Genomic DNA, 12,964 nt, shown 5'->3' with positions numbered 1-12,964 from the left:
TTGCCAGCTAGAGGTGCTGCTGCCACTTGTGAGTCACTGGAAATTCACAGGCCAAGGAGCCAGTCCTCACAGCTGCCTTTATCCTACAATGCTTGATCAGTGTTTCCTTATTAATAAACATGCTAGGCTTCTCCCTGATTTTTAGTGTTATTTATTGTCTAGCTGGTTCCTCCTAGTTTTGGGTGGCAGGTAAACTGCGGACTCTCAAACCCATTCTGAGAAATGTTCCCTATCCTTTGTCCTTTGTAACACAATGTTCTCTTTAAATGCATAAACCCTCTATTCTTTCCCAGGAGTTGCAATTCCACTAAAAGAGCCAAACCAGAAAGTCATCTAAAATTTCAACTGCCCTAGGGCCAACTCAGTCTACCTTGGAAGGACTGAAGTACATTTTATCTACTAGCTCTTAAGAGGGTGCTCTCAGGTGACAGAGAACAGAATAGCAGCTGAACATTGCCATCTGGTGCCTGGGAGGTGTCACTGTGTAAACCTTTCCTCTCTCTTGAACTAAATTCAACAAATAATTCATTAAGAATTTAGGCCCAGTGCAGTGGCTCTCAAGCCTGTAATCTCAGCACTTTGGGAGGCCAGGCGGGGGATGAGGGGCTGTGGCAGATCACTGGCATCCAGGAGTTTGAGATCAGCCTGGCTAACATGGTAAGACCCAGTCTCCACCCAAAATACAGAAAATTAGCTGGGCATGGTGGTGTTCCGCTGTAGTCCCAGCTACCTGGGAGGCTGAGGTGGGAGGATGACTTGAGCCCAGGAGGTGAAAGCTGCAGTGAGCTGTGATCGTGTCACTGTACTCTAGCCTGGGCAACAGGGTGAGACTCTGTCTCAAAAAAAAAAAAAAAGAAAAGAAAAGAAAAAAGAAAATGAAAGGAAGAATTTAGGCTGGGTGTGGTGGCTCACGCCTCTATCCCAGTACTATGGTTTGGGAGGCCAAGGTGCAAGGATCACTTGAGGCCAGGAATTCAGACCAGCCTGGGCCACAGAGTGAGATACTATCTCTAAAATAAAGCAAAACAAATACAAGAACTTAGTAAGCAAATGAAAATGTGTCCCTACACCTATTAAAAGATACACTCTTGACCAGGGGTGGTGGCTCAGGCCTGTAATCCCTTGGAGGGATTACTTGGAGCACTTGCAGAAGCCAAGTCAAGTGGATTGCTTGAGCCCAGGAGTTCAAAACCAGCCTAGGTAACACGAGGAGACCTCCCCCTCTATAAAAAATTTTTAAAACTTAGCCAGGCATGGTAGCATGCACCCGTTGTCCTAGCTTCTTGGGATGCTGCAGTGGGAGGATCACTTGAGTCTGAGTCTGGGAGGTCGAGGCTGCAGTGAGCCATAATCACACCACTGTACTCCAGCCTGGGTGACAGAGCGAGACCCTGTCTCAAAAAAAAAGATAACTCTTTATTTTTAAGTTCCATATCATTTCCATCACCGTATAAACAGACTCTACTATCTCCCATTTAAATACATAAAGCAATGAGTCTCTTGATCACATATCTCCCTATATTTTTACTTCTGTGGTTCCCGTAAACACAAAACCACTCAAATGAATGGCCTATATGTAATATTTTTACTTTTTCAATTTTTGATTACTTTAAAACTCACCCCCAAATTTGCATCTGAAGAAAACATGTCACCTCAAAATATGCTTTTTTTTTTCACATCTGCATGAATCAAAACTGGCTCTTTGACATAAAAATTATTTTTGAGTTGAAGGCAATTAAGATGCAGCAGAAGAAAAGTTCTCTCTATCCAACCTCCTTTTCTGCCTAAAGACAGGATATAAATTCTCCTTTGCTGGAGACCACTCTAGACTCTTACCAACCCAAACATGGCACCAGAGGGATCTGCAAACAAACTTTATTCTGTTAGTTTCCTCCAATATATTTACCTTTCCTTAGAAGTCTAAAATTGCTTTTCTTTGTCCGTTCTCTACAAATGTATTGTTCTTTGTCGAAGATGCTGTATATGCTGTATAAGCCATTGACTTGAGTTACTTTTCATTGAAATTTCTCCCAGATGATGTGTGCTGTATGCATTAATCAAATTGTTAGCTTTCCTTTTGTTAATCTGTCTTTTGTTATAAGTATCCCAGTTAAGAACTACGAGGGGTTGAGGGAAAATTATTTTTCCTCCCCAATACCTCTTTCTGTCCCTCCACTGAGTCAGTTTTTTAATATCTCCAATAATCTTCATGTTGCAAAAGAAATCATGCCCTTTCCATCCTTTTCTTCGAATTCTCTCAGCCACTTGCCCACTCTCTCTTTCTAAATACACACTCCTCTTGGAGTCTGGACATTGCCATCTCTGAGCTTTTCCTCTATCTCTCTGTCCTCGTTTTTCAGACTTCCTCGCTGGCTCCTCCTCTAGCTGATCTCTGAAGTTGGCATGCTGTAGTACTCTGTCCAGGACCTGTTTTCTTCTCTACGTACATTCTGTCTCCAGCTGATCTCCTCATACCTTGAGGCTTAAAATACTATCTCTCTGTTGATGATTTCCAAACCTCTAGCCCAGACCTGTCCTTGAAGCTCCAGATCTGTAGATCCATGTGTAGTAGTAGGCACTTCAAACTAAAATGTGCAGTGTGAGACTCTGGACTTTTCCTCCAATATCTACTTCTGCCTCAGTATTTTTCATCTCATCAGATAATATCACCATTCAACCCGTTTGCTCAACTTACAAACTAGGAGTCAACCTTGATTTTCCACTTTCCTTTGCTGCCCGTCTGCAATGACTAGTTTAACACTACCTCCTGTTGGCCTGTCTCTCAAACAGATCCCAAATTGATCCACTTTTCTCCACCTCCACCACCCCACCCTAATCTTAGCTACTGTCTTCTCACTTATATTATTTATTCAGTAGCCTCCTAAGTGGCCTCTCTGATCTTTCCCACTCCAATCCATTTCTCTACACAAAAGCCAGAGTGATCCTTTAAATCTGTAACTCACAACATTTACTTGTCTCTTAATAACATCAGTAGCTTTCCATCACACTTAGAATAGAATCCAAACTCCTTTATCACGGCCTGAAAGGCTTCACAGGCCAGTCTACCTTGCTGACCTCTTGCTCACTGTATCCAGTCATTCAGGACTCCTTACTTTTCCATCTTAGCATATACCATTCCCTTTGCCCCGAGGCTTTTCCCTGACTCTTCCTGTGGTTCCATGTTTCTCAGCCCCAGTATCATCCCTCAGCAGGGCTTTTCCTGGCCAGGTAGTCTGTAGTAGCCTTTACCACACTGCATCCCCACTGCCCTATTACTTTCTATTTCCTCATTTGCTTTTTTTCTCCTATAAAACTTATCAAGAATTCAAAATTATCACATTTGTTTGTTAGCTTATGATATTGTCTGGCTCTGTGTCCCCACTCAAATCTCATCTCAAATTGTAATCCCCATGTGTCAAGGGAGGGAAGTGATTGGATCAAGAGGGGCAGTTTTCCCCTGCTGTTCTCATGACGAGGAATGAGTTTTTATGAGATCTGATGGTATTATAAGTGTCTGGCATTTGTCCTGCTTGCACTCACTCTCCTGCCACCATGTGAAGAAGGATGTGTTTGCTTCCCCTTCCGCCATGATTGTAAGTTTCCTGAGGCTTCTCAGCCAAGTGGAACTATGGGTTAATTGAAGCTCTTTTCTTTGTAAATTACCCAGTCTCAAGTATTTCTTTATAGCAGTGTGAAAACGGACTAATACAGCATATTTGTCTTCATCCCAGTGAGCCTTCCTTTCTACCATTATAAGAGCTCCTTGAAGAGAGAGACTTTCCAATTCCATGCACTGGCACCGTTGCAGCTCCGTGGGCACAATTCATGTCATGATCATGTAAATAGAGGTGCCTAAGGCTCCCAGCATTGGTCTACTCTGTTCACAGCGATATCTCCCAAGCACTTAGCACAGTACCTGGCACATGGCTGGTGCTCAACAAAAATTTGATAGATGAATGAAAGAATGAAAGGGTGCTTATCTTGGATTCTACACCACTAAGAAAATTAAGCTCTTAAAGACTATTAGAACCAAGAGCATCAGCGGGACATATAGATATTCATGTGCTTCTCAGCCCCACATGCTTATTTTGTAGTGTGCTCTGATCTTTGATATATTGATAAATATATCAATGTGCATGGATCCTGTCCTCATCTTCCTCATAGACACTGTCCTTCAATCTTGTCTACTATCTTTGATTAGTCAACCCTGGCCCTTTGCAACCTAGCCTCACTCCTCATTCTCCTATGACTTCATCTCCTATTTCCTATTGCAATTGAAGCCACCAGGGAATAACTCCCTTGATTTACTCTACCAAACCTTCCGGCCTGTCAAAATCCACACAAGATGGTCTCTCCTCCTTTCCTGCTATTAGGCAGAAGAGGTGTTCATGTTCTTATCAAAGATTAATCCATCTGTGCCCGCATCCCATTTCCTCCTATTCTCAATAGATTCTCCCGTGTTTTCTCCTGCGTCTTTAAACTCTCTCTTTGACCCAGAGGCTTCTTATGTGCACTTAAATGCGCTCAAGTCTTTCCCATCATTTGAGAGGCTAGAGAAGAACTCAGAAAGCCCTCCTTAGACTTTACTGTCTCCTTTCCTGTTGTTCTTCCCTTCATAGTCAAAATTCTCCAAAAACTTTTAAGCATTGTTTATGCTCACTGTCTCCATGTCCTCTTACTGTCTTACTATATTTAATTTTTTAATTTTTAATTTTTGTGGGTACAGAGTAGGTGTATATATTTATGGAGTACCTGAGATATTTTGATACAGGCATGCAGTGCGTAATGATTATACGGAAAATGAGGTATCCATCTCCTCAAGCATTTATCCTTTGTGTTACAAACAATCCAATTATACTCTTTTAGCTATTTTTAAAATGTACAATTTAGTTATTATTGACTTTAGTCATGCTGTTGTGCTGTCAAATAGTAGGTCTCATTCATTCATCCTTTTTTTTTCTTCTGAGATGGGATCTCACTCTGTTGCCCAGGCTGGAGGGCAGTGGAACAATTCCAGCTCACTGCAACCTCAGCCTCCTGGGCTCAAGCCATGCTGCCACCTAAGCTTCTAGAGTAGCTGGGACCACAGGTGCACAACATCATGCCTGGATAAGTTTTTGTAGAAATGCGGTTTCACCATGTTGCCCAGGTTTGTCTTGAACCCCTCAGCTCAAGTAATCTGCCCATCTTGGTCTCCCAAAGTGCTGAGATTTTAGGTGTGAGCCACTGCTCCGTTCTTTCTATTTTTTTGTGTGTCCATTAACTGTCTCCACCTCCCCTGTCACCACCCCCCACCAACCCCAGCCACTACCCTTTCCAGTCTCTGATAACAAACCTTCTATTCATGTACTCTGTGTCCATGAGTTCAATTGTTTTGATTTTTATATCTCACAAGTAAGTGAGAACATGCAATGTTTGTCTTTCTGTGCCTGGCTTATTTCACTTAATACAATGACCTCCAGTTCCATCCATGTTATTGCAAATGACAGGATCTCATTCTTTTTTTTTTTTAATGGTTGAATAGTACTCCATTGTGCATATGTACCACATTTTCTTTATCCATGCATTTGTTGATGGACACTTAGGTTGCTTCCAAATCTTAGCTATTGTGAACGGTGCTGCAACAAACAGGATTCTGCAGACATCTACTCAATATACTGATTGCCTTTCTTTTGGGCATATACCCAGCAGTGGGATTACTGGATCATATGGTAGCTCTATTTTTAGTTTTTTGAGGAACCTCCAAACCATTCTCCATAGTGGTTGTACTAATTTACATTCCCACCCAGAGTGTACGAGGCTTCCCTTTTCTCCACATTTCACCAGCGTTTGTTATTGCTTGTCTTTTGGATATAAGCCATTTTAACTGGGGTGAGATGATATCTCATCATGGTTTTGATTTGTATTTCTCTGATGCTCGATGATATTGAGCACCTTTTCACATGCCTGTTTGACATATGTATATCTTCTTTTGAGAAATGTTTATTCAAATTTTTTGCCCGTTTTTTGATTGGATCGTTTAATTTTTTCCTATAGAGTTGTTTGAGCTGCTTTTATCTTCTAGTTATTAATCCCTTGTCAGAAGGGTAGTTTGCAAATATTTTCTCCTATTCAATGAGTTGTCTCTTCACTTTGTTGATTGTTTCCTTTGCTGTGCAGAAGCTTTTGAACTTGATGTGACACCATTTGTCCATTTTTGCTCTGGTCGCTTGTGCCTGTGGGGTATTTCTCAAAAAATGTTTGCCCAGACCATTGTCCTGGGGAGTTTACACAATGTTTTCTTGTCATAGTTTCATAGTATGAGGCCTTATATGTAAGTCTTTTTTTTTTTTTTTTTTGAGACAGAATCTTGCTCTGTCACCCAAGCTGGAGTACAGTGGTACAATCTTGGCTCACTGCAACATCTACCTCCTGGGTTCAAGTGATTCTTGTGTCTCAGCTTCCTGAATAGCTGGGATTACAGGTGTGCACCACCACAATTGGCTACTTTTTGTATTTTTGATAGAGATGGGGTTTTGCTATGTTGGTCAGGCTGGTCTCAAACTTCTGACCTCAAGCAATCCTCCTGCCTTGGCCTCCCAAAGTGCTGAGATTACTGGTGTGAGCCACCACACCTGACCAGATTTAATTCTTTAATCCATTTTGAATTGACTTTTGTATATGATGAGAGACAGGGGTCTAGTTTTTCTGCATATGGATATCCACTTTTCCAAGGATTACTGAAGAGACTATCTTTTCCCCAGTGTATGTTCTTGGCACCTCTGTCAAAAATGAGTTCACTGTAATGTGTGAATTTTTTTCTGGGTTCTCTATTCTGTTCCATTGATGTGTCTGTTTTTATGCCAGTACCCTGCCATTTTGGTTACTGTAGCTCTGTATAATAATTTGAAGTCAGGTAATGCGACTCCTCCAGTTTTGTTCTTTTTGCTTAGGATAACTTTGGCTATTCTGTGTCTGTTGTGGTTCCATATAAGTTTTAGGATTTTTTTTTTTCTATTTCTGTGAAGAATGTCATTGGCATTTTGATAGGGAATGCATTAAATCTGTAGGTTGCTTTGGGTAGTATGGACATTTTATTTTATTTATTTTTTTGAGATGGAGTCTTGTTCTGTCACCCAGGCTGAAATGCAGTGGCATGATCTTGGCTCACTGCAACCTTCACCTCCTGGGTTCAAGTAATTCTCCTGTCTCAGCCTCCCGAGTAGCTGGGACTACAGGCGCCTGCCACCATGCCCAGCTAATTTTTGTAGTTTTAGTAGAGATGGGGTTTCACCGTATTGGTCAGGTTGGTCTTGAACTCCTGTCCTTAGGTGATCTACCCGCCTTGGCCTCCCAAAGTGTTGGGATTACAGGCGTGAGCCACCGTGCCTGGCCAGACATTTTAACAATATTGTTTCTTCCAATCCATGAACATGCACACCATTTTTTGGTGTCCTCTTTAATTTCTTTCATTCAGTGTTTTATAGTTTTCATTATAGAGATCTTTCACTTGTTTGGTCAAGTTAATTTCTAGGTATTTAATTTCATTTATGGCTATTGTAAATGGGACTTCTTAATTTCTTTTTCAGATTGTTCACTGTTGGCATATAGAAATGCTCCTGATTTTTGTGTGTTCATTTTGTATCCTATAACTTTACTGAATTTATCATTTCGACTGGTTTTTTGGTAGAATCTTTAGTTTTTTCCAAATATGAGATTATATTATCTGCAAACAAGGATAATTTGACTTCTCCCATACCAGTTTGGATGACTTTTATTTCTTCTCTTATTGGATTGCTCTAGCTAGGACTTCCAGTATGATGTTGAATAACTGGTGACAGTGGGCATTCTTGTTGTGTTCCACATCTTAGAGGAAAGGCTTTCAGTTGCTCCCCATTCAGTGTGATACTAGCTGTGGGTCTACTGTATATGGCTTTTATTATGTTGAGGCATGTTTCTTCTGTATACAGCTTTTTAAGGGTTTTTATCAGGAAGGGATGTTAAATTTTATCAAATGCTTTTTCAGCATCAATTGAAATGATCATATAGTTTTTGTCCTTCATTATGTTAATGTGTTGAATCACATTTATTGATTTGTATATGCTGAATCATCTTTGCAGCCCATGGATAAATTCTAGTTAGTCATGATGAATGATTTTTAAAATGTATTGGTCGAATTCTCTTTGCTAGTATTTTGTTGAGGATTTTTGCATCAATGTCCATCAGAGATACTGGCCTGTAGTTTTCTTTTTCTGTTGTGTCTTTGTCTGGTTTTGGTATCAGGGTAACACTGGCCTCATAGAATGAGTCTGGAAGTATTCCCTCCTCTTCTATTTTTCAGAATACTTCGAGTAGGATTGAGTAGTTTTTCTTTAAATGTTTGGTAGAATTTAGGTGTGAAGTCATTGGGTCCCAGGCTTTTCTTTACTGAGATACTTTTTATTACAGCTTTGATCTTGTTACTTGTTATTGGTCTGTTCAGGTTTTGGATTTCTTTATGGTTCAATCCTGGTAGGTTGTGTGTATCTAGATTTGTGTCCATTTCTTCTAGCTTTTTCAATTTATTGGCATATAGTTTCTCAAAATAGCCACTCATGATCCTTTGAAATTTTGTAGTATCAGTTGTAATGTCTCGTTTTTCATCTCTAATTTTGTTTATGTGGGTCTTCTCTCTGTTTTTCTTAGTCTGGCTAAAGGTTTGTCAACTTACTTTAACTTTTCAAAAAACCAGCTTTTTGTTTCATTGATCCTTTGCAGTGTTTTCTTCATTTAAAAATTATTTATTTCTGCTCTGATCTTTATTTTCTTCTACTAGTTTTGGGTTTGTTTTGTTCTTGCTTTCCTAATTCTTTGAGGTGCATTGCTAGATTGTTTATCTGAAGTTTTTCTTTTTTTTCATGTATACACTAACAGGTATAAACTTCCCTCTTAGTACTGCTTTTGCTATATTCCGTAGGTTTTGGTATGTTGTGTTTCCATTATCATTTGTTTCTAGAAAATTTTCAATTTTCTTAATTTCTCCATTGACCCACTTGTAATTCTGGAGCATATTGTTTAATTTTCATGTGTTTGCATAGTTTCTGAAATTCTTCTTGTTACTGATTTCTAGTTTTATTCCTTTATGGTCAGAGAATATTCTTGATATTATTTTAATGTTTTGAATGTTTTAAGACTTGTTTTTGTGTTTGAGACAGAGTCTCACTCTGTCACCCATGCTGGAGTGCAGTGGCATGATCTTGGCTCACTGCAACCTCTGCCTCCTGGATTCAAGCGATTCTCCTGCTTCAGCCTCCCAAGTAGCTGAGATTATAGGCATGCACCACCATGCCCAGCTAATTTTTTTGTATTTTTAGTAGAGACGGGGTTTCACCATGTTGGCCAGACTGGTCTTAAACTCCTGACCTCAAGTAATCCACCTGCCTCGGACTCCCAAAATGCTGGGATTACAGGCGTGAGGCACCGCACCCAGCCCAAGGCTTGTTTTTTTGATCTAATATATGGTCTATCCTTGAGAATGATTAATGTGCTGAGGAAAACAACATGTATTCTGCAGCCATTGGATGAAATGCTCCGTAAATATCTATTTGATCCATTTGGTCTATAGTACAGATTAAGCCTGATGTTTCCTTTGTTGATTTTCTGCTGGGATGATCTAGCCAATGCTGAAGGTGAGGTATTGAAGTCCAGCTATTATTGTATTGGGGTCTATCTCTCTTTTTAGCTTTGATAATATTTCCTTTATATATATAAGTACTCTAGTATTCGGTGCATAGATATTTACACTTGTTATATTCTCTTGCCGAATTGACCTCTTTATTATTATATAGTGACCTCATTTGTGTCTTCATATGGTTTTTGTCTTGAAATCTATTTTGTCTGATATAACTATAGGTACTCCTGCTCTTTTTGGTTTCCATTGGTATGGAATATCTTTTTCCCTTTCTTCATCAGTCTATGTGTGCCTTTATAGGTAAAGTGTGTTTCTTGTAGGCAACAGATCAATTAGTCTTTTTTTTTTTTTTTTTTTTTTTTTATTCAGTTACTCTGTGTCTTCTGATTGGAGAGTTTAGTCTATTTACATTCCCTGTTATTACCGATAAGTAAGACTTACTCCTGCCATTTTGTTATTTGTTTTCTGGTTGTTTCGTGGTCTTCTGTTCCTTCTTTCTTTCCTTCTTGTCTTTCTTTAGTGGAAGTAATTTTCTCTGGAGATATGATTTAGTTTCTTGCTTTTTATTTTTTGTATATTTGTTGCATCCTTTTTGGTTTGAGGTTCCCGTGAGGCTTGCAAACACTATCTGATAACCCATGATTTTCAGCTGATAACAACCTAACACTGTTAGCATAAGCAAACAAACAAGCAAAAAGGAAACTAATAAAAACTCTATCCCTTAATTGCATCCACCCACTTTTTAATTTTTGTTGTTTCTATTTGTATCTTATTGTACTGTCTATGCCTTGAAACATTGTTGTAGTTCTTGTTTTTAACTAGTCCATTATTTGGACTTTCTACTTAGGATAAGAATAGTTTATGTATCACAGTTACAGTGTTATAACTTTCTGTGTTTTTCTATGTGCTTACTATTACCAGTGAGTTTTGTACCTTCTGGTGATTTCATATTGCTCATTAATGTCTTTTTGCTTTTGATTGAAGAACTCCCTTTAACATTTCTTGTAGAACAGGTTTAGTGTTGATGAAACCCCTCAGCTTTGTTTGTCTGGGAAAGTCTTTATTTCTCCTTCATGCTTGAAGGATATTTTCACTGGATATACTATTCTAAGGTAAAGTTTTATTCCTTCAGCACTTTAAACATGTCATACCATTCTATCCTGGCCTGTAATGTTTCCACTGAAAAGTCTGCTGCCAGATGTATTGGAATTCCATTGTATGTTATTTGTTTCTCTTCTCTTGTTGCTTTTAGAACACTATCTCTATCCTTGGTCTGTGAAAGTTTGATTATTAAATGATTTGAAGTAATCTTCTTTAGGGTAAATCTGCTTGGTGTTCTAGAACCTCTTATACTTGCATATTGATATCTTTCTCTAGGTTTGGGAAATTCTCTGTTATTATCCCTTTGAATACACTTTCGACCTCTGTCTCTTTGTCTACCTCCTCTTTAAGGCCAATAACTCTTAGATTTGCCCCTTTGAGGCTATTTTCTAGACCCTGTGGGTGGGCTTCATTGTTCTTTATTCTTTTATCTCCTCTGACCATGTATTTTCAAATAGTCTGTCTTCAGGCTCACTAATTCTTTCTTCTGCTTGATCAATTCTACTATTAAAAGACTCTGATGCATTCTTCAGGATGTCAATTGCATTTTTCAGCTCCAGAATTTCTGCTTGATTCTTTTTAATTATTTCAATATCTGTAAATTTATCTGATAGAATTCTGAATTCCTTCTCTGTGTTACATTGAATTTATTTGAGTTTCCTCAAAACAGCTATTTTGAATTTTCTGTCTGAAATGCCTTATGTTTATTTCTGTTTCTCCAGGGTCAGTCCCTGGTGACTTATTTAGTTTATTTGGTAAGGTCATGTTTCCCTGGAATATCTTGATCCTTGTAAATATTCATCTGTGCCTGGGCATTGAAAAATTAGGTATGTATTGTAGTCTTCACTGTCTGGAGTTGTTTGTACCCATCCTTCCTGGGAAAGCTTTCTGGATATTTGAAAAGACTTGTGTGTTGTGATCTCAGCTATATCTGCTTCAGGGGCAACCCAAGGTCAGTAATGGTGTGGTTCTTGCAGACTTGTACACATACCATGTTGATGGTCTTTGATAAGATCTGGGAGAATTATCTGGATTTCCAGGCATAGACTCTTGTTCTCTTCCCTTATTTTCTCCCAAACAAATGGAGCCTCTCTCTCCCTGTCCTGAACCACCTGATGCTGGAGGTGGAGTTACACAAGCACCCCTGTGGCCACCATCACTATGACTGCTTGGGTCAGACCTAAAGCCTGCAATGCACTTAGTCTTACCCAAGGCCTGCTGTGATCACTCCCTGACTACTGACTATGTTTGCTCAAGACCTTGGGGCTCTACAATAAGCAGGCGGCAAAGCTAACTAGGCATGTGTCCTTCCCTTCATGGTGGCGAGTTAGCCCAGTCCCAGGGCAGGTCCAGTGGTACCATCTGGGAACCAGAGTTTAGAGTCAAAAACCTTGGAAGTCTACCTGGTGTTCTATTATACCATAGTTCAGCTGACACTCAAACCACAGATGCAGTCCTTCCCACTCTTCCCTCCCCTTTTCCAAAGGCAGAGGAGCCTCACCCTGTGGCCACCACCACCACAGGCCCACGAGGAGTACTGCCAGACTACTGCGGGTATTCTCTTAAGGTACAAGGGCTCTTTAGTTATCTTGTGGTGAAAACTACCTGGCCTGGGGCTCATCATTCAGGACAGTGAGCTCCCCTCTCGCCCAGGGCATGTCCAGAAATGATTTCCAAGAGCCAAGTTTTAGAATCAGAGACCCCAAGAACCTACTTGGTGCCCTACTGTACTGTGGCCAAGCTGGTACCTAAGATATAAGACTAAGTCCCCTTTACTTTTCCCTCTTCTTTTGTCAAGCAGAAGGAGTCTCGCCCATAACCACCACAGCCAGGAACGTCCTGAGTCTCACCTGAAGCCAGCAAATCTCAGAGGCTCATGCAAGGCTCTCAATATAGTACTTGGGTAGTGCTGCTGGTTATCCAGGGCTCAAGGGCTCTTCAGTTAGCAGGTGATGAATTCTGTCAGGACTGGGTCCTTTCCTTCAAGGCAGCAGGTTCTCTTCTGGCCCAGGACAATATCTAGAAATGTCATCTGGGAACTAAGGGCTTCACAACTCTGACTGGTTCCTCCTCCTGCTGTGGCTGAGCTGGTATTCAAGATGCAAGACAAAATTCTCAACACTCTTCCCTCTCCTCCCTCCTCCTCTCCTCTCCTCAAGTGGAAGGAAGGTGCCTCTTTTGGAGCTGTGAACCGTGCAGCCTGGGGTGAGGGGA

This window comes from Trachypithecus francoisi, unplaced genomic scaffold (genome assembly GCF_009764315.1).
Source record: "Trachypithecus francoisi isolate TF-2019V2 unplaced genomic scaffold, Tfra_2.0 Lachesis_group3, whole genome shotgun sequence".
In the NCBI taxonomy this organism is placed as follows: Eukaryota; Metazoa; Chordata; class Mammalia; order Primates; family Cercopithecidae; genus Trachypithecus; species Trachypithecus francoisi.
This window is presented reverse-complemented; position numbering follows the sequence as displayed.